This window comes from Centropristis striata, chromosome 6, assembly GCF_030273125.1.
Source record: "Centropristis striata isolate RG_2023a ecotype Rhode Island chromosome 6, C.striata_1.0, whole genome shotgun sequence".
Classification (NCBI taxonomy): domain Eukaryota; kingdom Metazoa; phylum Chordata; class Actinopteri; order Perciformes; family Serranidae; genus Centropristis; species Centropristis striata.
Genome location: NC_081522.1, coordinates 9,515,391 through 9,543,017, shown reverse-complemented (window position 1 = coordinate 9,543,017; position 27,627 = coordinate 9,515,391). Strand labels below are relative to the sequence as shown.

The window sequence follows — 27,627 nt, the reverse complement described above, 5'->3', positions numbered from 1 at the left end:
GTTCATGAGGTCTTAGAGGGTTAAGTCAGAAGATATGAACTGGAGTCACAGGTAGCTGGAAATACCAGATGTCAAACACTTGTTGTCCAGGGTAACTGTTCGCCAAGATTAATTAAATGATTGAATGAGGCAAGCTATAATGATGCACAACAAATGGTTATTAGTGGACAAAACTATGTGCGCCCAATTATTTTCTCCTCAAGACTGCTGGCATATTGAAACAGATGTTTTTTAGGCATTTCAAGGGTAACCACAAAAAACACCATCACAGTAAAAGTGGTTGTGATAGTACACTTTGTAGATTTGCTGTGAACTTAAGTATAATAATTGCTAATTGGGTTGTTTTCGATCTACAAGAGCTGTGAGAAATCTGACTAGCTGTTTAATGAATAGACTGCAAGAGGTAATGATTTGCTGTAATGATTATTAATCCTTCTGAGATTGTATTCTACTTTCAATTCCAGTTTGCCTGGTAGATTTTAGAACTTACATCCCACAGTGACCTGAAGATAAAATTATATTTCTTCCTCTTTTCAGGAATGATTAAGAGAAACACACTATGAAGACAGCACTGCACATAAATCTTGGGGATTCAGAGGTGTATAGTTGGTTTAGTTGGAGAGATTAAGAGAAGTAATGCACACTTGGTCTGGGCTTCCGACCCAGAATGTAGGCGTCAGGGTATGATATACATTAATGCTCCATTACTATATGATTCAAAGCACTACACATATTGTACAGCAAGAAATGTAAGAAAAAACATGTTGGTTCTCTGTTAAGTTCACACTTTTTTTTTAACTGAATGCAATCTTTACAACTTTCCTGTTTACATTCTTCTGCTTCTCTAATCTTGTCTACCATCGTGCCGAAGAATTAAAAAGGGACTGTGATGGTCTGCAACTTGTGAAAGTGGAGCAAACCATGTTTCCTTTTTCTTTGGAAAAGCCACAGGGCAATCACTTTTTCCCCCTGCCTGAATGTGTTAAATCAAATGAAACACCTTTCAAGCTTCCCTGCTGGAGCCCCCGATTACAAAAAGCAACAGAAAAAAAATACTTTTTTTTTTCCATAATGATTTTTGAAGTAGGTGATATACTTTAATATGTACTACCAAGAACTACTGTTTTTTTTTGTTTGCCCATATCATTAAGTGTCTCTCTCACAATGAAAATAGTATTAATTGCACACATGACTGATTCCTGAGGTGCCACATACGACTATTTCAAGCTTTCCACTTATTCCCTCCTTGCAGAGCTTGTCTTGCTTGTTGAAGCGCTACCTGGTTGCTAGGCAGCCCTGCTCAATGACGAAGAGTACTCATTTGAGGGCTCAATCTGCGTCACTAAAGGATCTCTTCACGTGGAAGCAATTGCAAGGTAAAGGTCAAAAAGAGATCTTTAAAATATCCAGCATGTTGCCTTTTATATTGCCACCTAGTAACATGTAGTTTGTCTCATTAAATATTTGCATTTGTATCATCTGTCATCTCCCTTCCTCTCCTGACATGTCATACAACGGTCATCGTATGCTCATTATTCCAGGCATGATGGCAGTAATGGATGCACACACATGTCTACACACTTCTAGTGCCTACAAAGTTCAAATGAGCTGACAAGAAGGTTGCAGACAACATTACAGTGTGTCTGTGCTATTCAGCATTTGGCCAGAGAATCACTAGCAAGAGCAACAACTTCCATCTTGTTGTCACACACTTGAAGATTTGGCAACAACGTGGGCTCACTCTCCTAATGATAAATGATTGTATACATGACAAAGGAACTGTATTCAAAAAAGAAACCTGTAGTTTACATTCCAACACATATGCAAAAGCTGGAAGAAAATGAGATGTTTTCACAGATAGCAATTTAATTTTTTTGTACATGCTTTCCACAACTGAATTTTAAAAAGTGCTGTAAACAACATTCAGAATATACTGTATCTATGATTCAGAATCCTGCATTGCCTCCACCCTGCTCTTATTCTTATTCCCAATTTTTCTTATAAGGACACTTGGTCAAGACCCAGTTAACCCACATGGTAGCCCTATGCAACTCACATGCACTGACATGCATGCATGGTCGAATTGTGTGTAATAATGTAATAATGTAATAATGTATAAGTACACCCAGCTCATGACTGGTCTGGCGCTTTCCAGATTTCTTCCTCAGAAATTCACTCATATTATACTCTAGAGATTTTCTTTAATAGAGCAGGTATCTTCATAAGTCATTTTTGGCTTCAAACCTCTCCAGCACATTTTCCATTTTTTTCTTAAATCTCTCTTTTTTATATATGTCTATGAGCAGATAAACTGAACCAAACTAATCCAGCATGACAAATCACCTTGTTCTACAGCTTTCAAAACAAGAGCAATGACGACAAGATCAATAACAAATGGGACAGCAATTATCTTGGATGAGCCACCTTCTCAGACGTTGCAAGCCACAAAGCTAGTAACGACTTTGGCTGGGTCAACTGAATCTTCTGTGATATTATGGAGTTCATTCTCAACTATAATGGCTTCAGAGACAGAAGGGTCCAGAACACAGAGCAATAAAAAAAAAAAGAAAAAAAGGGGGGGTTTTGCCATCATCATTATCACAAATACCAAGTCGTGCAGTAATGCCACACACACTGCTCTCCCTTTCTCAGCTGCTGCTGCAAGTGTGTTGTGCTGCTAATTAGGGCCACAGGGCAATCGCACCGAGCACTGGCCCCTAAAGCAATAGCTGTAGGGACCAGTGCAGTGCAGTGCAGGCAAAGCCCCAAGCACTATTGTTATACTCGAAGAGTTGCAGGACAAATTACAGTATATATCAAAACGTGTGGTTTGATCGGGATCGGAGTGCTATTACTTTTCTCTACGGAATACGAAAAAACTGCTCAAAATTGTGCATTGAAGTGAATGGGACGGCCAAAAAGAAATGAGCGAAAAAGAACAATAATTGGAGATTTTCAAACATCTACTTCTCCGGCATAATTTCACCTAGAGACTCCATTTAAACTTTAAACAGTAAACACAAGTCTTGTGTATTGGTGCATTAATCCACGTTTCGATAGGTCATATAGTTTTTTATCAATCCCTGTTCAATGGCCATGATCATTTTTGGAGAAATATAAAAAAAAAAGAGATTATAATGGGTGTGTATTGCATGGAATGTTCGTGTCACAGTGTTTGACATCATCGCCAGAGCGTAGCGAAAAAATTGTCAAAAAATAAATTTGAAAACTGCGCTCCAGGCCGCAAATTCCACTCCACAGAAATAATTTATACATAGAAACGTAGGACAATTTGTCTTCTCACACACAATCCTCTGGTAAAGCTGTCAGAGTTATAGTTTGGGTGTAGGACGCACAGATGCGCCACCAACACGCACCAACAGCCCCATTGACTCCCATATTAAAAATGCCGATTTCTGTAGAAAAGCATATTTAACAGTTTTTCAGATCACACACACACACACACACACACCTTGTATATAATATAGTATCAGAACATTACTAGTATTAAGGCAGTAGCCCCCATGGCCCCTTCAGAATTTCCCCAGAGGAAATTTTCTAGTTTCTTGTTATTGTCAGTTGTTTGTTCATTGTCGGAAATCTGTTAAATGATGAATCTATTCTCCATCCTTGCTGCCATGCTGCCCTGGTAGGACTGGTAGACACCTAATCATGACCATATGGGTAGCTAGGAATCAGTAAAAAGTGTTGATATCAGTGCTGAAACAATACCCGAGTTTTGGTGCACTGAAGCAAAACTTGTTTCAGTCTCAGGCCCCGTTTACACGAGGACGCTCGCGGGTAAAAACGACAAAATATTTTATCGGAAGTGCCTTTCGTTTAGACAGTGACGGCGTTTTTGGGGCTTAAAGACGCAAAAATCTGAAACCACTTTCCAAAGTGGAAAAGTTAAATACGCTCCGCCGTAGCGTGTCCGTCCACACTGCCAAGACGCAAAACTCTGCTCAGATCTGCTCACGTCACCATGTGTTTACGTCACATACATGCACCAGTACAGGGAAATAAACAAACGTGGGATTATTTCCATGCGTCGGACCTTCAAGCTGCTCTGGCAGCTCTAATAAACTTACAGGACTCTTTCCACCAAATGTACAGGATATGTAGAGATAGTATTACTGAACAGAGAAGGATCTGTAATTACCTCTATCACATTTTGGATGCAGCAATTCGTCGGAGGCGAGCCAGACGGCTGTGAATGAGACCTGGGAGATCTAGTGGATGGTGGATAACTTTGTGGAAGTAGTAGCTGATGAAAATGCGCGGCGTGAAAACTTCTGCATGCCCAAAGATGCTCTTATCGCTTTAAGTGATGCCGCCTGGCATGCATACAATCGAATTTCACACACTTTTGCGTCACCGTATGCACGCAGATTTCCTCCCGAAAATGCTCGTCTAAACGAGGAATAAAAAGTGAAGACGCGACTCCACTTTTGCGTCTTCTGTTCAGACCGTCCTCGTGTAAACATAGCCTTAGACTATGTTCACACAGCCAGCACACAGACAGTCTTATGGACGCTTTCATTGGTGTTGTAGTACTTGAGTTTGATACCCAGCTCTGACTCAAATAGGTTGTCAGCTAGTCAGTTATATTTTACACATTGTGCAGAAATATTCAAATTAAGTCATCACTGTAGGTCAGGGTTAAAATTATGGTTACAAAATTCCAGGAATTTCCAAGGTTGGAAACTTTCCATGGGGATTAATGGGAAATTATGGGAATTGACAGGTATTTATGGGAAAAAACAGGGAATTTACAAAATTGAAGGTTGGCCCTTAAATATAGTTGGGGGAATATATTTTAGTATAATCTTGATTAAAACAACAAGACAACTTTTAGGGGATTTGGGGGGTGAATTCATGTTTTTGTTGTTCAATGAAAGAATTGACTGTTCAAAAAACATTTAAACTTAATAAAGTTATACTTACAAATGGATCTCTTGAAATCTCATATCATATATATCTGAAAATATATCAGAAATTTTCCACCCCTTTGCAACCCTAGTTAGAATGTCTTCTATCCAACACTTTTCTATCAGTGTCAACTCTTGTATCCAAGCTAAGAGTCCCCCTGTTAAAAACAAAGAATCTAATTCAAGCAATTCATCAGGCTGTCATTGTTTCCATGTTGCTCAGCTCTGACGCAATGACAGAAACACTTGAATCAATTCCCCCCATCAGTAAGCAGAGCACCTTCCACAAACAGTGCAATACACACAGCTGCATCCTCACCAACACAGGCAAATACCTTTCTTGTTACAATTCAGACTTTGTGACTGGTTTGTCTATCATTCTCCCACACTGCAGACAGAGTACAAATAATAAAGGTTCTCTGTGACAGAAAATCAATACTTGGAACATTGCATTTCACGGCCTAACTAAGAGTTCAACTCGCCTCTTGTCTGCACAAAATACAAGTCATTCTTTAAAAATCGCAACAGTTTGCCATTCAGCGTCAGTAAATGGGTGGACAGGAATGAATAGTGCAAAATAACCAGCTGACAGACAACAGAATTCCAGTTATTCCATTCAAGAAGCAATAACATCTACTTTTGGAAATGTCATGTCCTTGTTAAGGTGGCATGCAGCTCAGTAGCAGACACAGCCCTCTTTATCAGTAGAGTAGGTAAGTCTGTTTGTTAATGGGTACTAGTTTAGTTTGGATTAAAGTTTGCAGCAGAATTTTCTTTCAAACAGCTATTTAAAACAACTCCCAGACTCTACTCGTGTGTGTATGTGAGGTGTTTGATGAAGGGAAATCGCCTTTTGCCCCAAATGCATTCGAGCCATATTAGACTACCAGAAAAAGGTCAGACAGCTTGTCACTAAAATCGTGGGCAGAATTTGCTCAACAGCCCACAGCAGCAATCTGTGGAGTCCTGAAGCTAATTGGGTTGCTTGTCACTTTCACAGAAGGAAACAAGCAAAAAAAATAAAAAAAAGGAAAAAGGAAAGCCATGACCAATGAATAAAACTGTTGCTGAATAATGTACTTGCGTTCATGTACTTGAGGTTTTCTCTGAATATTCCCATAGATAAAACTTTGACATTTCAAACTTAGATCCAGAAGGAGGTTTTCTACCACAGTGCATTTACTGCAAAATGTAGTCACTCCATATTGTTAACTCATCGTTTGTAAATGTGAACACACCCACGCAGCTTGCTAATCAGGTTTTTACTGAGCAACACAAATGCCATGAGGGCTCAGCTGAGTTTACACAGAAACAAATGAGGGAATCAACCCTTAGCCAGTGGCAAATCAATACCTGCACAGGAAGGCTGAAGATCGAGCATGATGAGGTAAATATCTAATTGGGGGTGGGAGGGTGGCGAAGGTTGCAATTGTCCCCTGGCCATATTAGCTTCAGTTTATTCTCTCTGCAAAAGCCTGTTTATGACTGTGTGAGTTTAATATATTAAGAAGACAATTAAACTTTTCAGAAGCAAGAAGTTATTAAGTTAATCACTTCTATTTCGCATTAATGTCAGAAGTCCTGTCAGATAATCATCCAAATAAAACATCAGCAGGTGTAAAAAAAAACGTTTAGGCTGGACGATGTAGTTATAAAAACTATTACATTTGACTGGAAAAGGTTGAAAAATGACAAAAGTTCAATGTAATTCATTGTTTTTCCACTTTTCCACCACTTTAGACCAAGAAAAAAATGTTTCACCAAGTTAATTTAAAAACACAGCTTTTAATTACAATTCGCACCACCACAATTTGATCATATCAAGATATGATTCCACTGAAAGTCAAATTATAATACTGAATTATTGCCCAAGCCTGAAGACGTAGTATACAGTCTGTATTTCTTGGCTTGCCATAAGTGCTGAAAAGTAGTCATGCTGAATAAATAAATCAACATTTTGAGCAGCATGCACATTCTTTAGGTAAAAATAAGCAATCTTTTTTTTAACCAAAAAAAAAAGATGGACAATGCAATCTCCCAAATTTCTTGCAACAGAGTTACCCACAGGAAACTGTTTTGCAGAGATGGCAAGCAAACTTCAAACTGGTGTCTTATCTGCACTGCGACAGTGAGCTTCTTTTCACATGCAAGCCATTGTTACTATTTTGGCAGTCTGTCTCAACTTTTTCAATCTGTATAAAACTTAAAAAGGTTAACTTTCCCCCTGACATTACAACATGCTGTTCTGAATAATTACAGTGAATCACACATGTGACTGATCAATTACACGCTGAGATGAATCAGGCGAATTAGACAGAGTTATCTCATCTGACTATCAATTCTGTTACTAACGGTTTAAACAGTCTTCTCACTTATTAAATGTGTGGCCTTTGTGGCTCCTCCAATATGAAAGCTCTGTAAAGTACTGAGTACTGAAGAGCTGTTCTTTGAAGCAGTGGTATCTGATTCCTTAAAAAAATGTAATGGTGCAGTTTTGAAGAGCCAAAATTAAGCATTATAACTCATTAAAGTTAATATGATGTAATAAAAAAGTGAGCACAGTTTGGGGGCTTGTGTATTCGATAGTATGAGTCAAGCAGTATTTTACACAGTGGGACATGTGAGTCATTAACACTGCATGATGGCCATTAAGCTCTATCTTAACAAAGCCAGCCTTGTAAAGCCTCTATGTTACAGTGTCTCCTCCAGCTCTAGTACTGTAGAGAGGAAATAGGGCGTCAAAGGTGCCACATTGGGGGAGGAAGTGGATTTTTTTTCTGAAAGTGTCAAGAAAGAGTGACTGCAGAACCTGCACATCAACAGACATAACTAATGTGTGTGTGTGTGTGTGTGTGTATGCGTGCGTGTGTGTGTGTGTATGTGCGAGTATGATTGATGTGTTGTGTGTGCAGAGCTTTGATGGCTTCATATTTAATCATATTTTACCTTCAGTTTCAATCATTCCGTACAACAGGGTGCTCAGTTGTTAGTTTGTATTTGCATACATTTGCATTGCATATGCTTCGTCCATCAGAGAGTTTGATTTATTACTACTTCATTTGTATAATAATTGAATATGTTTGGAGAAGTAAAAACAAATCAATCATATTTGCATCTATTAACGCAAACAGTGTAAATATTGGAAGGCCCAATGCCTGCAGGTGGAAAGTTTCTACAGACTGAATGTGATGATTCTCTTGATTACATACAGAACTGTATACAGCTGAAGAAGACCTTCATACTCTGCTATGGCACATGACTGGGCACCAATGGCTGAGAGAGCACTGGTACCCAGTCTGGCCACTTATACTGATGCGTTTTGGTATGGAAGGGTCTGAGTCCACGCTTGCACAAGATATGCAAAACTCAAGAGTATTTGGCAACTGCTTCATAGACATGAGCTTCTCATCTACACCACCATAACAGGAAAAGTCACTTGAAAGACATTGGTGGACAAAGGTCAGCCGAGTTGTACCAAGGATATCTATTCTGCTGACAAACACAGCTGCTACTGAATGTAAGATGTAGTGAATTAATTATATTTGGGTTTTGGACTGTGGGGCGAAGCAATATGTTAACTCTGGCTCTTGGAAAATGGCGCAAGACATTTTTCACTGTTTTGTGGCATTTTCTAAACCAAATAAAATAATCGTCTTATTAATCAAAAAACAAAATCTGCTCTTTATAGCCGCAGCCTTATATAGAATCCACCGAAATCAGTAGTTTTCTTTTACAGTCTCGTGGAGCAACCTCTAGGTGAACCCTGCATGCTAAATAATCAATAATGCAGTACTAGCAACAGTTGTCAGTTAAGAGCGAACCAAATGTTCAGTGGGCTGCTGCTGTTTAAACTGAGTCAGTGAGTGAAAGAAACGGGCAGAATGTCTTTAGGATAAGGATTTAGCAACCTGCATAGGGATGACTCTGAAGAGATAAGGTGAACGTATGGAGAGATTAAGCTGAAGCCTTAACGTTTAGCAGCTGAAATATTTCCATTTCCTCCGTCATACTGTAAGAGCTGAGTGCTTCCAGTGAAAGGTTGCCCGGAGGTCAGCTAACCAGACATACTACGCAAGTATTGAAAATGTTAGATGTGATGTAGGAGTTCTGCCGAGTAGAACTGAAAGGTGACTTTGTCCAAATGGCAAGGAGGAAATGTGAAACCATATTTAAAAAAAACTCAGAGCACACTCACTCACACTCACACACACACACACACACACACGCCAAAACAATCACAATGCTCCACTGTGAGCATGAATGCATACATACAAGCTCCAAACAACCAGTCTCCACAGCTGACCAGCACAGCCTGGTGTAGTCCTCATTTTGGGTGACTGCAGGCCTTTTATAACACATATTCCAATGACTAAACATTTAGAAATCCATGAAGGAAAACAAGCGAAACTTTTACTTACTGAATAGAGATACTAGTAGAATTTGCACCTTGCTCCTAATCCCAAATGTAGCAGATGATGCTGCTGTCACTACTCCACTCTTCCAAATGTCCTGCGGGGTCCCCCAAAGTTTACCTGTCAATTGAAAATTAAAGCATATGTTTAAAAAATGTATTTTTTTTGTGATTACTAGCGACGTTGATTATTAACTGTAAAATGACAGAATAATGACTGTAACATACTTTCAGTTGAACAATTTAAAAAAATATTATTTAAAAAAAGGTTTGTTGCATGATAAAAGTTATCAACATAGTAAAATTGATAACAATCACAGAAGACATTCATTGTTTGGATCAATCACTACAAATATATTTTTTAAATGTCTCTAAAACGACACTGCAGTTCACGGCTGGCATACAAAGCTTAAGAGGGATACGACCATACCGGAGCCCTGGTTGGATCTGCATGAAGGTTCGTTTCTGGGCAAAAATGAAGCAAGTTTTCCATATGCAGCATTCCAGGGATATTTAACATTAGAAACATTAGAATGTCAGATTTTTCTCATTAGTCCTGTTTGCGTTTGGTGGTGAGACAGACTTGTGCTTTCAGCTCAGGTGGAAAAGGTCCAGTTCAGCAAGTTTATTTGCATGAGCGTTATTGTTGAGTATTTGTTGCCTTGGGTTATTGCTGCAGCTGGGGAGCTTGTCAGGCACTTGCAGCACCCTTGAGCGCAAGGCAGTAATGTCAGTTAACGATCAGTTTACAGGGGTCAGCTTTTGGTTGAAAAAAAATCTTAACAGGCATCCCTAGTCTTAAACAAATTACAAAGACCAGAGTAGTCCTATAAAAGCCACAGAAATACTTTGAGCAAACAAAAGAAAATTCAAGTGAGGCAAACAAAAGATAGCATTACATGTTGTACAACATTACAATATAAAGTAAAGGGATTACCATGGATAATGAATCCAAAATGAGATTTTGCTGAGATTATGCTCAGAGCTGGAAACGCCTGAGGGAAATTACTTGCCAAATATACACAGAAATTGTCCAGTGTTTTGACACCACTCAACAATGGAATTGCTTTTCTGTCTTTCCCAGATGTAATCAATGAGTGGAGCAGCCTCAACACTGCCATAAAACGGCAAAGACTGAAAAGCAGCATATGGTCTTAGCTTCTCTAATCTTGTCCACTGGAAATAAACAGAGGCACATCTGCTGTAGTCTCATTATTAAAGCCTATGACAAACCCACTGTCACACCAGGCAGTAGGAAATTAAAAAGCAAAGATGCCAGGAAGAAAGCCATCTTCATTGGCAGACATATATTGCTGGTATACAGTAGTGCCTCGAGACAAACCAGAAGTCAGTACGGAAAGATGAAACTAAATATAGCGAACCACCAGTTTGCTGAGGTAAATCATATTTGTTGCTATTTTTAGAAAACATCTAAAGCCACAAATACAAAAGCAATGCTAGTAGAGGATATCCACACAGAAAGCTGTGATTGTAAGAAATGCACAACATTCCCATTATGTGTATTAAATAATATCTAAAACAAAGAGGCAAGAGGCAAAGAACATTTGTTACAGCCATCATTTAGAGAGAAATCACTTGAAAATGTTGTCTGATGTGTCTGAAGTGCCCCGGGTGGTATAAATACTACCCTCACATTTTCCGTTTCCATTTCCCTGCAGATTTACAAGTCGAAACCAAGAAAAAAACAAAAAAAAACAATGATAATACTTACAGTTTGTTGTGTAATTAGTGGACTGTATTGTGAACGGAAGCATAAATGAATCACTGAAGGGTTAAAACAATAAAAGGGGTCACCATCTGCTTTAGCTACCCAGCATGCAGCATGCCAAGAGTGTGTGAAGGACCTGTGGGATTGCCCAGGGCGGTACTCGTTGACACCGCTTGCCTCAATGCATCTTAAAAAAAAAAAAAAAAAAAACTACACACACAACCATATACATACGCTGCTGCTAAAGACTGCAAGGATAATTTCACAGCCATGCTCCACTTAGACCAGCTAAACTCTCTGTCCAGTCTGGTGTGGTGCACAGGAACACTTGCAAAGAGAAATTATTCTTATTTTTCGCCTTCAGGTATATAATGTGCTTTCACCAACAGTATCTTTGCATTGATTTTGTGCCCTTGAATTGGGAAGTTATATTGGAATGTATTATTTTCATTGGTCATTGGACAGGTATGAAGTACAGTTGTAAGACAGTGTGTATCACCTCGAGGTGACACAGAGAGTCATGCTGTTGTTCTGCATGAGAGCCATTAGTGAAAAAAACCCTGCAACAAAAGCTGAAAGAGTCTTTGAGGGTTGGCTGAGGTGACAGTATCCTGCAGTCACAGGCGCTCATGGAGTGAAAAAAAACGGTCTTAAAGGTCAGAATCAGGCCAGATCTGACCAATTTACCAGAGCCACTTCCACATTTTGAAAGTACAGTGCTACCATGTTAACACTGAAAATGTCTAATGGTTTGATTGCTTTGGTTAAAAAGAACAGAGATGCTGTTGAACACGTATCTCAGATAGATAAATGCTGATGGCTACGGCAGCGCAGCCACAGTAATACTCAACAACATCCACTGCTGCCCACTCAACATTAATCTTGTTCTTTCTCCACAAAGCTGAAAACTTTGTCACCATGGTGCATAAAGAACAGAGAAGGAAGCCCTGTTTCATCTTTCTTATTTCCTCGGCCAATTAGAATCCCCCGCCCGCCCACAGGGCTTGGATGACATGTTGATTCCTGATCACAGGGCGATTAGAGGAAAAAAATGGGCGACTGCTGCCATGGGAATGAGGATTGATTCATGAAAAAGACAAACCAATTGAAAATGCGTCATGCTGAGGGGTAATTTCCTTCAATCTCTCTCCCTTTTCTGTATCCCGTTTTTGTTTGTTTTTTTTCATTTAGATGTAAGGAATGTAACAGCCCCCATGTCGCTTCCCTCATGTTATGGGCTTTTGTTTGACCCAAGCCAGCATCTTGGGTTAGTTTTTGTTGTGTGTTGAAATGTTTGAAGCATTACAAACGTGGGCATGTGGATGCACAAGCATGCATTCAGCAGCTGTGTCATTTTCAATGGAAAAAAACAACTTTAAACATTCAGCAAATTCAGTAGCTGGAGTTTGGAAAATAAGTAAAGCTTACATTTCAGTCATCCAGTGAAGAATCCCTTAAGGAGATATGACTTTTCCTGCAGACTGCTAAACAGTAAGCTCAGTTCACAGCACTGACAACATGACAGTGCTGCAGCATTGCTGAACTGCAGTTGGGACAAGTCTTGACACACCAAACATGAACTGCTAGGCATGAAGCAAACTTTTACACAGAATGATCTCTCTATCTCTCTCTCCATGAATGTCATATTTCAACACACCTAGTTACCTTTACAGCCAGTCTCATTCTGATCACTCAAAATTACAGTTTCAGAAGGAGAGTACAAATTAGCGTACACAAACTCATTTTTTAAATATTAACATTACTGCACCCTAATATGTCCCTTAATTTCCTTCTGCTTAACACAGCTAATATATTGTCAATTTTTATCACTGAAACACACATTTGGTCAGATCTGACCCATTTAACAAAACCACTTCTGCATTTTGAAGATAGAGTACTATTTTTTTTTCCATGTTAACACTGAAAATATCTAATGGTTTGCTTTGGCGAAGGACAGATTTTCTCTCCCTGCCCTACTACACCGGTTAAACCACTTTTACCTATTAAGCAATGTATGTTCAACGTGTTAACCCATTTGTAGAAACAAATAAGCTAAAAACGTTCATAAATTTCAATTTAAAAAAAAGAAGGGAAAAGGCTTAGCTCTGTCAGTTTTAATATTTATTTGGGCAGTCGTTACTCACTAAGGTTAACCTTTGGCTGCTAAATAACTTCAGTTATTGGGTGGGGTGCAACAGCTCAGCCGTTAATACGTTTATGGAGCTAAACGATACAAAAAAAATACATGAGGGAGGTTTTGTTAAAAAGGGCGATTTGCCTGAACGTGACACGCCACTGATAAGTAGAAAAATACTTTTTATTTAACGGCTTATTCGACAGAGCTGTCCACCACGCTCAACTTCGCTTCCACGGCTTTCTTTCTTTTCTTTTTTTTTACCCATAATTCAAGAAAATTCACCTTCAGCTACAACAAAACAACTTGCCGAATAAAATAAAATATCTCAAACAGAAAAAGTCGCTAAGCTCTTCTTGTTAACTCCACCAAGACGTTGTCAGATACAAAACATATCTTGGAAGCATTTTAAAGTGAAATTGCAGTTGGCGTGAAAGACAATGGAAAAGAAAAAAAACACAGAAAACGTGTGTAACTTACAGCAGGAAGCGGAGCGGTCTCCAGAGTTTCCTTCAGAGAGTAATGTTTGCCGTTATTACAGTGATTGAGCAGGGCAGATAGTGAGGAGGCTCATCCAGCGCTCTGTGCTTTCACAAACTGGAGCAGCAAACAATCCAAGAGAGCTGGACGCTACCGTAATCACCCGTGATAACACCAGGGCGCACATTGGATTCTATATACCGTAATACATAAACTAGCAGTAGACTGCAAATGTGTTCTACAGTTATTAATGCTAGTTTCAACATTTTTTTTATTGATCTAGTTGCAAGTTGCCCAGTGTTAGAGATAATTGCCATAGAGACTCTCTGCCAAAATGTCTTCACAGTTAGTTGGTTATATTAGCCCACATTGCACTGTTTCCAATTCAGATTTAACATTCTTTTCTTACTGCCCAATTCAGATTTTAAATCAAAATGTTACAGTATTTTATTTTTTATCTTCCGAAAATCGATACGCTCTTAAATAATGGCCCAAGTTATTTTTTTCAGGGTTTTCTGGTAATTTTACGAGGTGGTTTCTAAATGAAACTGCTTCAATAACGAGCGCAAATTATCTTGAGTAACTGGGTCATGACTTCTTGGAAGAGACCGTTTTTGAAAGTTTTTTTTTTTTTTTTTTTCTTTTTTAAGTTTAAGACCTAAACAGCCTACTTCATCAATAACTATTTGTTAACAAGTTAATGTGTAGATAACATGACTCTTATGTTGCAGCTGGTAAAGATGGGGCTAATTTCAACTGTATGTTGTTTTATAAATTATTTGTTGATGTAAATTTTGTATAACCATATTGATTCTGCAAGGTTGGCCTAACTTATGTTGTTGAGTGGAGTAAAAAGTACAATAGTGGCCTCCGAAGTGTAGTGGACTAGAAATATAAAGTAGCAGAAAATGTTAATATTTAAGTAAGTACCTCAAAACAGTACAGTGAATTGACATCTACAGGTTTCTCACTGTGTGCATCGTGTAGCTTTATTAACATTCAACACCTTGCAGTAACCCTCATGTAAAATACATGACTATCTGAATGCATTCGTGCAATATAATTCAGGATCATTATGGGTTATGGTAAAGACAGGTTAAAAAAGGTTACACTAGGTAAATATAAACTGATTGAAAGCACCGCCCGGCGTGCATGTTAAGTGATACAAATCAAACACACCCATGATGCACAGGTGAACAGGTGCATGCTGGGTCGAGCTTAATTACTAAATGCTAAAAATGCACGTGGATCCTCCTGCTATGGATACTGCATTAACTGAGAAATGTCTACCTCAGAATTTTTTTTTAATCGATTTAGGAGCTCAATGGAAGAAAAAGGCTGAGTGGACAAATGAAGCATTGAGGATAAACGAGCAGAGGAGTTGGATCCGGTTGGACCTGGAGCAGGTGATAGAGGGCTTCGCGGTGCACGAGCCGGACTGACACAGACAGGTGAGTACAGAAACAAACGTGCAAAACCCGTGCTGGCTCTGTTTCCGCTTTTATTTGTGTTTGTGGGATGTAGCTGCTGTAGAGTTATGTTTACAGCTGTGTTGGACGTCCTGCTGTTGATCCACAGGTTATTTTATTTGTTGCTCTCGCTGTAGTGGCAATACAGTATATCTTATTGTTTATTGTTGGTCGGTTGTTTGTCTTTTTTCAGCCTAATTATTGAAAGCTGCACTGAAGAAGGTGGTTATTGTCCTTTGCTCAGGCTGCAAATGCCCCTCTGTATAAAAGATTTGTATTGCTGGTTATTTTTGGACACAAGTGCTGTGCACTTTATTTTGTAGCCCTAAAAGTCTTAATGGTTGTATCACATAACATTAATACAATATCACATGTTACTTTTTCTAGTGCTCTTTTCATTACTGTAAATAGTTTTACTTCACTACATTTTCTTATCCTTTTATTTGAGGCCTTTTGTCATGTTTCAGACGTCTGAGTTGTGAGCAGTTTGAGTGATTTCCCCTCTGAACTTTTCAGACGATCCCAAGTAAGAAGTAGAAAGTAAGTAAAGAAGTAAAAAAAAAAAACAAACAAAAAAAACAATCCAATATTTCATTTTTTTTTGTTATCTTCTGTCATACCCCATTAATCATCTTAAAACTCCCACAGATTTGTCTTGTGACCCTCTGGTTGGGGCTTGACCCCTGGGTTGGAAACCACTAAAATAAACTAAAGCTAATTAGGCTTTAAAAAAAAGGATATCAGTCTAGGGCTTACCAAAAATTCAGCTCACACATTGCTTCGTTAAACTAATGTCATAATATAATAACATGTTAGTCAAAGCATCCATATTTTAGCAGAACATTTTTTTTGATAATACTTCAGTGCTTTGAGTTAAGTACGCTTTTATTTGCAGGACTTGGTCTTGGAGAATTTCTACATTCTTGTACTTATGAAATGTAAAAGATTAATTTTTCTCCCCCAACATTGTTGTACAGTTAACTCTGAAGTCTCAATTCAACAAAGGCATGTCCGTCAATAAATTCAGAACTATTGTAGGAATGCTCCTGTCTGGGCACAGCATGCCATCTATCTCACTTATGATATTTTTGCTTATTATACGAAAATATGTTGGCATGATGCAGCCCCCTTTAATAATAACTTTGTTTATGCAGCACTTCCCTCAACAATGTCTACAAAATGCTTTACATACTGTAAAATAAAACCCCAAAGATAAAACAATATAAAAATAGAAATAATGGTGATATATGAGGTAACAGATTAAACAACAACAAAATAACACACAACACAATGAACAAACAAACAAACCAACCTCTTTGACATCTGCCTGCTGCAAATTCAGAAACTGTGGTTTGTCAGTATTTCCCCCTGTGATGCAAATGTGTTTAAGAAATTACACTTAATTAGTTGCACCTGTAAGATAAAATTAACACGTGTAACAGGTGGCTGTAAAGGAGGATTGCATAGGATACAAACAGATTTTAAAGCCTCCAAAGGTATTTTTGTGAAGATTTACACAGTGCACATGATGAATACATTTATGAAAGCAATAAAAGAAAGGAGATATTGAGCTGCATGTTTAAGAATTTATCACAGTGGCTTGAGACTCATAATCTTTATTTGACGATTTTGGCAAGCAGTCAACATACTGATGCACTGCAGGCATCAATCACTGAGCACTTTTCTTCTACACAAGGGTAATGGCTTGAATGTGTTACTCCCTGTTAAAACCTGCTGTACATATCGTCCAATGAAGCCCCTTTACAGCATAACAGAATATTACCAGGCACTGTTAGAGAGTGAGTGAGTGTGTGTGTGTGTGTGTGTGTGTGTGTGTGTGTGTATAAAGAGAGAGTATAGTCCTAGTTCTTTCTGTCCATTTATCTGTTAAAGAACAACAGTTGGGTGGAATAAGCTGCTTCCCTTGCTTCATATCTGCCCGGTATTTCAACATCCAGCCTTTCTTTATATTGCAGAACAGATACAGTCCAACACTCTTTTATTTCCACTCTTTGTCTTCAGAGCCCTAGTATAAAAAGGCAGGGTTATTTGTCTTTAATTGCCTTTGTAACAGCATCAAGGATTCTCATGTAGGTGCTAATAAAACAAGCTTCCCAGCTTTGAACAGAGGTGCTGAATTAGTGTTGGAGGAAAGACCTCTGAGGATTAGCTGGCAGAAGCAGAATGAAAGGTGTGGGAGGAGAAAGGTGCGTGGAGGTTGGCAGTCTGCTGGATGGAGTAGCACATATTAGAAAAAAAAACGGCTTTATGGTCACTTACTGTACACACGTTCTCTGAATAAGCATCCAAACTGCAGGTTCAAATTAAATTCTTTATTTTCCTTTTCTAAGGGACTCTTGACTAGCAGCAAACACACTGAATGTTCGGATTTAGGCAGCTCAAGTCCTATTTTATATGTTGAGACTGTCCTCTAATGAAAAGGGACATTTGTGATGAAGGTGTTTGGTGGAGGGAAAGGTAAGGTGTTGTGTCATCATTGTAAATATCCCTTCACTTCACAAGAAAAGGCTGTTGACTGTGCCTGCAGCAGTAGAATAACTCAAGACTTGAACAAAGGAAGTGGGCTGATGAAAATTGAATTTAATAAAGGACAATATTCTGTATTACACAGCAAACCTGGTTATAAGCGTATTGAGGAACAATGTGAAATGATTGTCCATTCTCAACATTTCATTTTATTTTTTAATTAGTGGCTTTATATCTTTGATACTGTTCTTGTGCATATGTACAGTAGGTCAGTAAAGTAAAGCATTTTCTGATCATTTTAATATATTTTTCAATGAAAATGAGAATATTGATGCAGAAATTATCATTCCCTTCAACATTGTGAATCATATCACACTTGTATCACTCAAAATAATTGCAATGCAACATTTTTCTAAGCCGTGCAGCCATAATACTTACCCAAAGTAAGTCCCCACTTAGACCAACCATAACTAAATACTAAATACTGCTAAATATAGTCTGGGCACAAATGGCTTCGGATTGGATACGTGTGTATATGTGTGTATATATATATATATATATATATATATATATATATATATCTCAGGTCTGTCCCACCTGCATGACCTCCTTCCTTCAGTGGCTTATCAAGATGTTGGATATTTAATGGAAATGGTGACATTTGAGAGGGGCTGATGATCGCAGTGGGCGGATGTTCACAGGTGAGTAGCAGCCAGGGGAAATTTGGTGAGATGGGAATAGCTAGGAGGTTGGTGTAAGAAAGGCAAATACATGTGGGACATTCATTCATTCAGCATTTATTTATACAGGGTGAGTGCAGTTCACTCTCTTTTGCACGAATGCCATATGTTCAAAACGAGATAGAATAGAGGCAAGATGGATGGCCAGTTTTCCTGGTCGTGCTTTGTAATGTATTCTGAGGTGCTGCAGGTTTCTTCTAACTGACAGAGAGGGGCCAACCTACATCTCTGTACAAATCACAGTGCTGACTCTTCTCCTGATATGAATTTTCAGAACGCTGTAATGCAAAAAAAAAAAAAAAGCTGTTGCTGGTGGAGCGTGCGTGTAAATCATATCACCAGCATCCAGTACTGACAAAAATTGTAGACTGAATTTTGTTTGGCTGCAAGACATGAGGGATTGAGGCAGGAATGTTGTCACTTTAATTTTGTTTATTATAACATTTTTTTCAATATGTACCATTTTTAGCCTGCAGACACAGAAACATGCGCATGTGCTTTGAGCAATGAATGAGAAAATATGGGCTCTAAGAAAGGGGCTGGTATGTGGGAGGCATATGTGCTTTGTCTTCACCCACACTGAAACCTGTCAAACAAACAACACTTCTCCTCCACCCCCAACCTGCAGCAACTACTCGGGTGTGCAATTATTGCGGATAAAGAAAGGGAACTGTTGAAACAACGATCTTGTGTACTCCTAGATTTGTTGTGATAATATATCAAGTCAAAAAGGCAATATGAAAGTACAACAAAACCTTTTTTTATTAAAAAAATTCCAAACATTTCCTGTAATGTAAGAAGAGGAATTTGGTCAACAGCAGGCTGACTTTGGGATCCAAATGATATTTGTCTTTTTGTCCTTTTCTAAAGATTATAGCTTGGTCTCCAGAAGCCACAGATCAACATCCACATCCACATGCAGAACATATCAGTGGACCTTGGCGACACCAAGGTCTTGTTATCAGCTTCCTTACAGACATCCCACCTCTTCAGCTAATCATGTTAGACAGCCCTCTGGGAATTACCCTCAAATTCTCCTGCTGTGCTTCATCTCACTTTACATCCTAAGGATTCGAGGATGTCTTTAAAGCGTGAGATATATCTGCCGTATGGTAATCATATGGCCTTAGAAATGTAATAAAAATCCTATCCTGTTAATCCTGACTTGCCGCCAGAAGGTAGAATATCCTGGTTAAGAGCAAGATTGTGATATTTGTTTCATTTTAAGGATTATTGAGGCTTGTTGCCAGCTGGACTGTGGAAGGGCACAGTGATTTCCTGGAAAAGAGCAAGAATCACCTAATACTGACAGCAGCTGACAAGGCCACGTGAAAGGGTGCGTTGAAGCAGATGAACAGGTGATTCACGCCACACTTCCCCAGCTCACCCGTCTGACAGGGAATCGGCACGGGGGTCTTAAATCTTTGCTCCTCTACTGAGGGAATCCTGGTTCGGTTCTTTGCCTCCACTTAGTTATACGCAATGATGTCATGAAGCACAGAGTGAAGACGGTTGGCGGTCTATCGGTTACATAACCAGTTCAACAGTGAACGGCACTCTGTCGTGCTGACTGTGTTTTTATGCTTTGAGCTGTGGTACCCCAGGGACTATTTAGTTCAAACAGGTCAGTGATGCTGTTTTTGCTTTTGCTAAAAGTGTTGTAATTTAGCCCTGGCGTGTTTTATGTCCAGAAGGTAATTTGGCTTTAGTTGCTCTCATTTTCAATTTTGCATGCAGGTAACACACCAGTCATAATCTTGTTTTAACGAACTTGACTCCTTGTATTTGCTCCTGGTGTTCTTCATTACTGTGTAAATGGAGTTGTGTAGTGGGTCTAATTTCATTTGGTTTCATGGTTCATGTGCATCTCAAATATGAAAAAAAACAAAAAACTTTAAAGTGTTCAATTTGAGAACAGAAATTGGTGTTGTATGGGTAGTAGAATGCGTTTTTAGATTCATTAAAGCCCATGCCCCAGGTCAAAGCAGTCAGCCTAGCCTTCTGATTGGACACCACCCTTTTCTTTCCTTGATTTTATGTAATGTTGCTGCCTGTTGGATTGACTTGCTCTAGACCGTGTTCAATAGTGTTATTTGTATATTTGTATTTGCCCCAGATTTTTGTGCTTGTGTGGACAGAATTTTAAAAACATACCTATACATGTGGACTAGGAGTTCATTTTACCCCGGGGATAAAACTTTCTGTTCTTTACAAGAAAACATTGTCAAAAATGGTTGTTATCTGTAAAGTTTGTTGTATTAGGAGTACAACTGTTCAGGCTGCCCCATCTGTCACATGGAGTGACAAAGCTGGAGGCTGGAGAAGTGGTGTGGTGGAGGGTACATGATGAGTCAGTCTGGTGACTGTCAGCAGTCAGCTGTGGTTTATTTATCAGTGACAATCTCCCATGAGGCTCAGCTGTAGCCCAACAATTGCTTGAAAGTGAAAGGAGGCAAAGGTCAAGTATTGGTTAAATGCAGCTCTGTCTGCTTACAGGCTTATTGACCTGGCCTCCATCAGACCGGGCAAATGCACAGCCAGTTAATCATTTCCATGGCTCATCCTTTACTTTGAGATTAAACTTTAATTCTCTCCAGGGCTAGAGAACCCACTAATCCAATAATAATCAGGACACAAACTGAATTATCTTTCCACTGAATAACTTTTACAAAAAGGGAATGACAAAGGGACAAGAAAACAGAAACGGAGCAATGTCTTTGTGGTATGCAGTTGAAAAAAAAAACTGTGTCCAAAACACTGCACAAAAGATTAAACAAATGTAAATGGTCTTGATATGAAGGAGCTCTCTGAGGCTTTGGCACATTGTGCTTCTACGTGGGATCCAGCTAAATATTTAGCACCTAAGCCGTTCTTCTTATGGAAACAATGGCGTCCCTTCTTTCGAGTATAATTAAATTTCCTCTTTGCCTCAGCCAAGCGCTATTTTGAGAACCTGGCTCTTATTTGCTCCAAGCGGGAGAAAATCATTAGCACAAACATAGGCTTAATTCAGATTTGAGGGCATTTTACCTCCCAGTTGTGACAACGGAGGCTGAATAGTTGACTCAAAATGGGCCAAAATCAGGTTTTATGATGTCTGACACATGAATGTATCACAAGCTGAATGATGTCCCAGGGGTGTTATAGAAGGAATAAAAATGTATAAGGAAAATTAAAGCTTTAATATAAGGTGCCAACAGGTCTCAGCTAGAGAAAATGCAAATAACTTCATTAAAAAAGATAAATTCTAATGAATTCAGGTTGGGAATTAAAGGAGGTGTTGACTGTGGCTTCAGCTCACTGGATGCACAAAATAGACTTTATGCTTTGAAAAATAAATACAAATGTAATGGTTTAGAACCTCTCCTATAACACTAACATCTATTCAATATAAAGATGGTGTAAAATATTTGGGCTAGCTTCCACCCTTCCATCCATGAACACTAAATGTACCACACTGCAGCATGCAGAGAAACTGAGCACGATTTAAATATTTTATAAGGACATTTTGCTTTGCTGGTACAACACAGACTTGGAGTGTTTAATGAGATATTTATAATGTGTAGTAGAAGAAAACATCTCAACTTTTTTTTTTTTAAATAGAATTGGATATACTCACAGTATGACTCCATCTGCTTCTCGTATCCAAGAGTTTTATATTAAAGTGCTGAGAATCACAGGGTAATTCATTATATGATAACAATAGTACAATGCACTCATGCCATACTGATTCTGGCTGATACGGACTGAAACAGCTAGATCAGGTTTCTGATCCAGCTGATTTCTGATGGGGCCGATTCATTCAACAAAGCAACTAAAGAACAGTTCGTTTCACAACAGAAACTCCCCTCAAACGCATCGATATAAGCCGTTTGTACAAGCAGCAAAATATGATGCCATCTTGCAGACGTCATGGTAATGACTGACAGCGATGAGTTTAAATGGCCGATATCAGTCTCGGGGAGGTGGATGGGTCGAACTATATTTATTTTTTATATGTGGCTTGCGGTTTGTGAATCACATAACTTCCTTCATTTCTGCAGCTCACGTCACCCTTGTAACGACTTCACTTCCACCATGTACGTACATTTATTTACTGTTTAAACAGTTTTTATAGCGCCTTGTCAGGACGTTTTTTTGCCCTAAATCTAAATCAGTGCTTTTGTAGCCTAAATTCACTGAATGGCAGGTTTTTTTTACAACTGCAAATCGTACCTGTATGTATAATGACGTGTGACAAATGCTCATGTCTCATTATGGTTGGTATTGACAAATGGTCTATTCTGTTGTTTAGATTGGAGATCTTGTTGGAAAAAATAGGCTGTGCAGTCTGTTTCGTAACTACAACTCATGGTGGCGACCGTGTTACTTGGGGAGAGACAGTTGGCAGTACTAGGCAGAGGGGACAAGACATCCATGCCCAGGACATACTTCGTTCCAGTGTTGTTCTGCTGCCCTGCATAATGCCCGTTCAGAATTTCTGGTTGCCTGACTTGTTCGCCCTCACAAACAAACTAAATCCCATCTTGTTTCTTTTTTTTTTTATTTCTAAGTGCTTGCTCTCAGTGGATACCTTCAAACACTTCTGTCTCCAGGTGCATCGACCTCGAGACTGGAAAAAAAGGACATTGTAAATCCTCACTTTTCCTCTTACTTCGACACTGGGGAGATGGAAGCACATCAGAAGTTTCTCCTAGCATGAATCTAATCCTGCCTGCCTACATGCTCCACACTTCCCTGCAGCTTGTCTTTGAATCTCCTTTTCCTCTTGCCAACTGCTGTTGCTCTGTTACATTTAGGCTGTGCTATAAGTAGTCTGTTATATATATATCAATAAATCATGATATTTACTATGCTTACCATTCTGGGAGAATACCTTTGAGACAGGATTAAATTGCATATGATTCATCCGCTGGGGTAAATTTCAAGATGCAAGTGTGTGTAGTGTGATAAAGAGGTTACAAAGGAGACGTGCTTTGTGCCAGTGATAAATGAGGAAGATTTAAAGTTCTTGGTGAGAATCGCTGGCAGGCTGACACACTCGAGCTGAAGCTGTGAGTGGGTGCACAGGGTTGTCATGTCAAGGTCCACACCTCTACAAAAACCCACAGGTGCAGGATAAACAGACGGAAGGAAAATAAATGAATTTGCCTCCTTGTGTGATGCGATAATAATGATGGACCTGCATAAGACTGGAAAAAGTTGCCCCTTTTTTTATAAATGTCTTATAAATGCTCAAAAAGTTAACAAATTCAAAAGCTGGCTATTTGAAGAGCAGGTGAATCAGAAGTGTGTGGCAGGCCCGTCTCGTGCCGCGATATCCAGCTGAGCGAGGTTTAGACAACCTCAGCTCATCAAAGACGTTCTCATGTAAAGGAACACATTGATTTGTCCCGTATCCTGCTGACAGGCAGGTCGTTGCATTGATGAGAAGAGAGAGGACTGGGAGTACTCTATCTTTCTTTCCTCTCCAACAGGAGGTGAAATCAGACCCGGGCCGACACTCTTGAAGTCTCTGCTCCGTCTGTCGAAACTATGAAGGCTTTCCAGTAAGCACTTAATCGCAACACAAGGATCACATTCCTTATGACCTCTGGGAATTCATCCCCCTAAATATTAACGCCTGGATTCCACTGGATGCGTAACGGCTGCAGATCCGTCGTCGGAGCCGTTACGCACCCATTATAATCAATGTGTGAGATTCCACCGACTGCAGATCCGCTGCGTAATGAGTCCGACAACGCAGGGCCATCCGACAGCCCTCGCAACACTTGCGCAGAGCTTCTATTTTTGTCGGACGACGGAGCACTACGCATAAATTCAGCACAGAGCAGATCGTTCGGGACAGGAAGTCTTGCACAGACACAAAATAAAACACCGGTATATTTTCAAAATAAAATACCTCGGGTTCGCTAACGAGGTCGGCCGGCTCGTTAACAAGCCGGCCGACCTCGTTAGCGCTCGTTAAGACGGAGTCGCTGGATTTGTCTCCAGTCATTAACGAGGAGATGTTGATTATCTTCCAGTTATATCAATTGATTAGGCGTGAATTCGCGAGATCTCGTGCGTCCTCGGGACTCTGCTGTCCGCAACAGCTCCGACACAGACGGATCCGGTGGGTGTTGACGGACTGCGTAGATACGCAGCCGTTGCCGACAGACCCCTGTCGGAGTCGTTACGCATCCAGTGGAATCCAGGCGTAATAGTTGTAATTTATCAGTGTCACAGGCTGAAGGATGATCTACTGTCACTTGTCTTTCAAAACTGAGTCTGTAGTTTATTTGTCACTAAACTGTCACCTTTGTACTTTGTTCTGTTTTGTACTGAACATCCACATATTGGTGCTGTTTAAAGATTAATATTGTTTGATCGTTTTTACAAAAAAAACAACCCTCTAATACAGACTTTGTTCCAGGAGCCAAACTGAGACAGTCAGCTCCTTCAAGACTGCATCAGACTGTCTATAGGGAGCCAAGCCGACCTGCTGATTCTGGTGTCTGACAGAAGATTCTGCCCTTGCTCTCTGGGGATAAAGAAGGACAGCCGACTTCTCTTACATTTCCCCCCAGTGCTTCATCTATGGATCAGGATGTTTTCCTTTTGGAGAACACTGGAAGCCAAATGCAAAGTCACTGTGATCAGCTAGTTCAAAATGTGACTGCAGTTATTTCAGGCCAGTGATGTCTTTGCATAAACCTTCACAGAGAGGAATGTTTCCCAGAACTTTTCAGTAATGATATGCTGAATTGATTTTCAAGTACTTTTTCTGTGACTTTCTAGATTTAACACAGGAAACTGGCAGTGAAGCATTCGTAACTGTTTCAGACCTTTTGTATCGAGAAATAATGTGGCATATGCTGGAGTAAATTTAGCATAGCTATCTTCACCAGTATTTTGGCTCTAGGGGTGGAAACATTGACGGTTGGACAGTGGGTCGGTTGAGATATTGTGCATTCATATTCCCAGAGGATGAATCATATGGACTTTGGTGATCCCCTGACTTCTTCTAGTACCAGATGAGTTGAATCTCAACAGCTAATATATTCCCATGAAATTTGGTACAGGTATTCATTTATTCATTCCATGTTTATTTAATAGGGACAGATGCAGAAAACATCACAAATATCCAAACAATATAAATTCCAGATTCCCCCAGTTTGATATCTTACGAAAATGTATGCTGTTTGTGTGATATCTTACTAACTATGACTCTTCTATTTAATGCTGTGAAATGGTTGCATGGTCGCAGTGGTAAACCGTATAATTGTTTGTAGTTTTAAGCACATGGTTAACATTATAAGACGGAACTTCTTGGTTAGGTTTAGAAAAAAAGCTCATGCTGGGTTAAAATGACTACTTTTGTACGGAACTACTTGATGCAGAAGGTGACGCAGAACTTTATGTATGCAGTGACCTATGGACACTAAACATTGCTACCAAACAACAAAAGCAAATGGACTGCAATTACACCTATAGTACTTTTTTTATTCTTTGTGACCACTCAACACGCACTCATCATCATTCATACTGGTGGCCCAGGCTACCCTAAACGGTGCCACCTCCCACATCGCTCACTCACACACACACAGATAAATGCAGCATCAGGAGCAATTTGGGGTTCAGTATCTTGCCCAAGGATGCTTCGCTCTACCAACTGCAGCCCCTCACAGCTGCCCTTAAAAGTCAATATGGGTCATAATAAGCGTCATCCAAGTCCTGTGTCCTTGGCACTTTTTGATAATTAGCAAATGTCAGCATGTTAAAACACATAATTAAGTTGTGAACATGGAGAACATTATACCTGCTAAATACCAGCATGTTAGCATTTAGCTAAGTACAGCCTAGCATGACTGTAGTTTTGTTTTTGATACTGAACTGTACCAAAAGACAAACTTTTTCTTCACAGATATCTGCTTGCTGCTGTTTATGACTGACTATGAATATTTTAATTTTTTGGCATAGCATAAACCGTACCTGACAGCAGCATTTAATTTTGGTACACAGGATGCAGCACATTTACTGCGCCTACACTGGAGGATTGGACACTCTTCTGTATTATACCCTTGTTTTGTCATTTAGGTTGTTAAGATAAGTGTGTTTTGCTTGATAAGAGCTATGTGAAGTATATTATTTTTACTTAAAAACACCCTGCCTAATGCATTGTCAAGGCACTCAAGGTACTTCAGTGTACCATTGTGGCAAACACCACCTACACACTTATCTTGCAGCAAAGTAGGCTGAAGGAAAAATGTTTTGATACGTCTGAAAAACTAAAATTACTGAAGTCTCCGAACAAGATTTGTATAAAGTTTGATGTTTTTACATTAGTAAGGTCCCATTTATTCTTTAGAGAGCACCCAACGAGGTGATTTTTAGTCATGCTCATTTGAGATAAGGATGCAAATGACAAGCAGAGATGGAGGGAAGTGTATTCAGGTGTGACCAGACTGCTGCCCCCGGGACACAGACGTTATTCACATTTCACGGTGAGACTGAATTTGAGCTGTGAATAAATCACTCAAGTCAGCAAAAGCTCGAAGGAGAAAAAATGACAATGTGAGAAGAAGATAAGAGTGTACTGTGGGAATTCATAATGGGCCATAAGAAAGTTAAACTAAAAAGGAGAGAAACAGAGAGAGAGCAGAAAAGGATTTCATTTTAATGAGCATGCTTTATTTGTGGGATTTGAGGACACTTTGGAAAATAATACCGTTCATATTTCAAGGTTTTTTTCCCATTTGGAAATAACATCTGCCATAAATAACAACCTGCTCATTACAGAGACAATGGCAGCACGCCACACAATAATGATTTGTAGCTTTTGAGACCCATGGAGGGAAAATGCCCTGACCGCAATATGTGCATTGATATTATTAGTGTTCATAAAAACAGCAATAACGTCATGATTCATACCGAATATTTCCATCCACGGGCCTCAAACAGCCACATACCAATTACCTTGAAAACTGTAAAGCTCCCGTCTCCTTCAGTGATAGAAAAACATTCCAGACAGCTGAAAGTAGGCCCAGGAGGTAGCAGGAGGAAATGAAAATGTTGGATGATTACACTGAGGATACAATACAAAACCAAAAAGCCCTGATTGCGCTGGACAGATTCAATGGTCTCAGGACTGTCACAAAACGGCTATGAGAGGAAATGCCAAGCGATTCTTTCGCTCACAGTAGTTCAGCGCGTGTGCATCCGCTCGGGGTCAAGAGCTCTCCTTGATGACATTTTGATGGTTCT

The 27,627-nt window shown here is 39.4% G+C and overlaps 1 protein-coding gene and 1 long non-coding RNA gene across 2 annotated transcripts in view; one reads left to right on the top strand and one right to left on the bottom strand.

Annotated features, from left to right (window-relative positions):
* The window catches only part of tp53i11b (tumor protein p53 inducible protein 11b), a 35,588-nt gene extending 21,726 nt beyond the window's left edge, over positions 1 to 13,862 (bottom strand). The window contains exons 1-2 of the mRNA XM_059335454.1: positions 13,686 to 13,862; positions 9,350 to 9,463 (exon numbers count right to left, since the gene is read on the bottom strand). The gene's annotated coding sequence lies outside the window, so the exon portion shown is untranslated. The remainder of the gene's footprint in view (positions 1 to 9,349; positions 9,464 to 13,685) is intronic.
* A 1,012-nt stretch (positions 13,863 to 14,874) lies between these two features.
* On the top strand, positions 14,875 to 26,798 carry LOC131973707 (uncharacterized). The gene is made up of 3 exons (XR_009394584.1): positions 14,875 to 15,136; positions 23,859 to 23,930; positions 24,797 to 26,798. It is a non-coding gene; the product is annotated as an uncharacterized LOC131973707 (long non-coding RNA).
* The last annotated feature ends 829 nt before the right edge of the window (positions 26,799 to 27,627 follow it).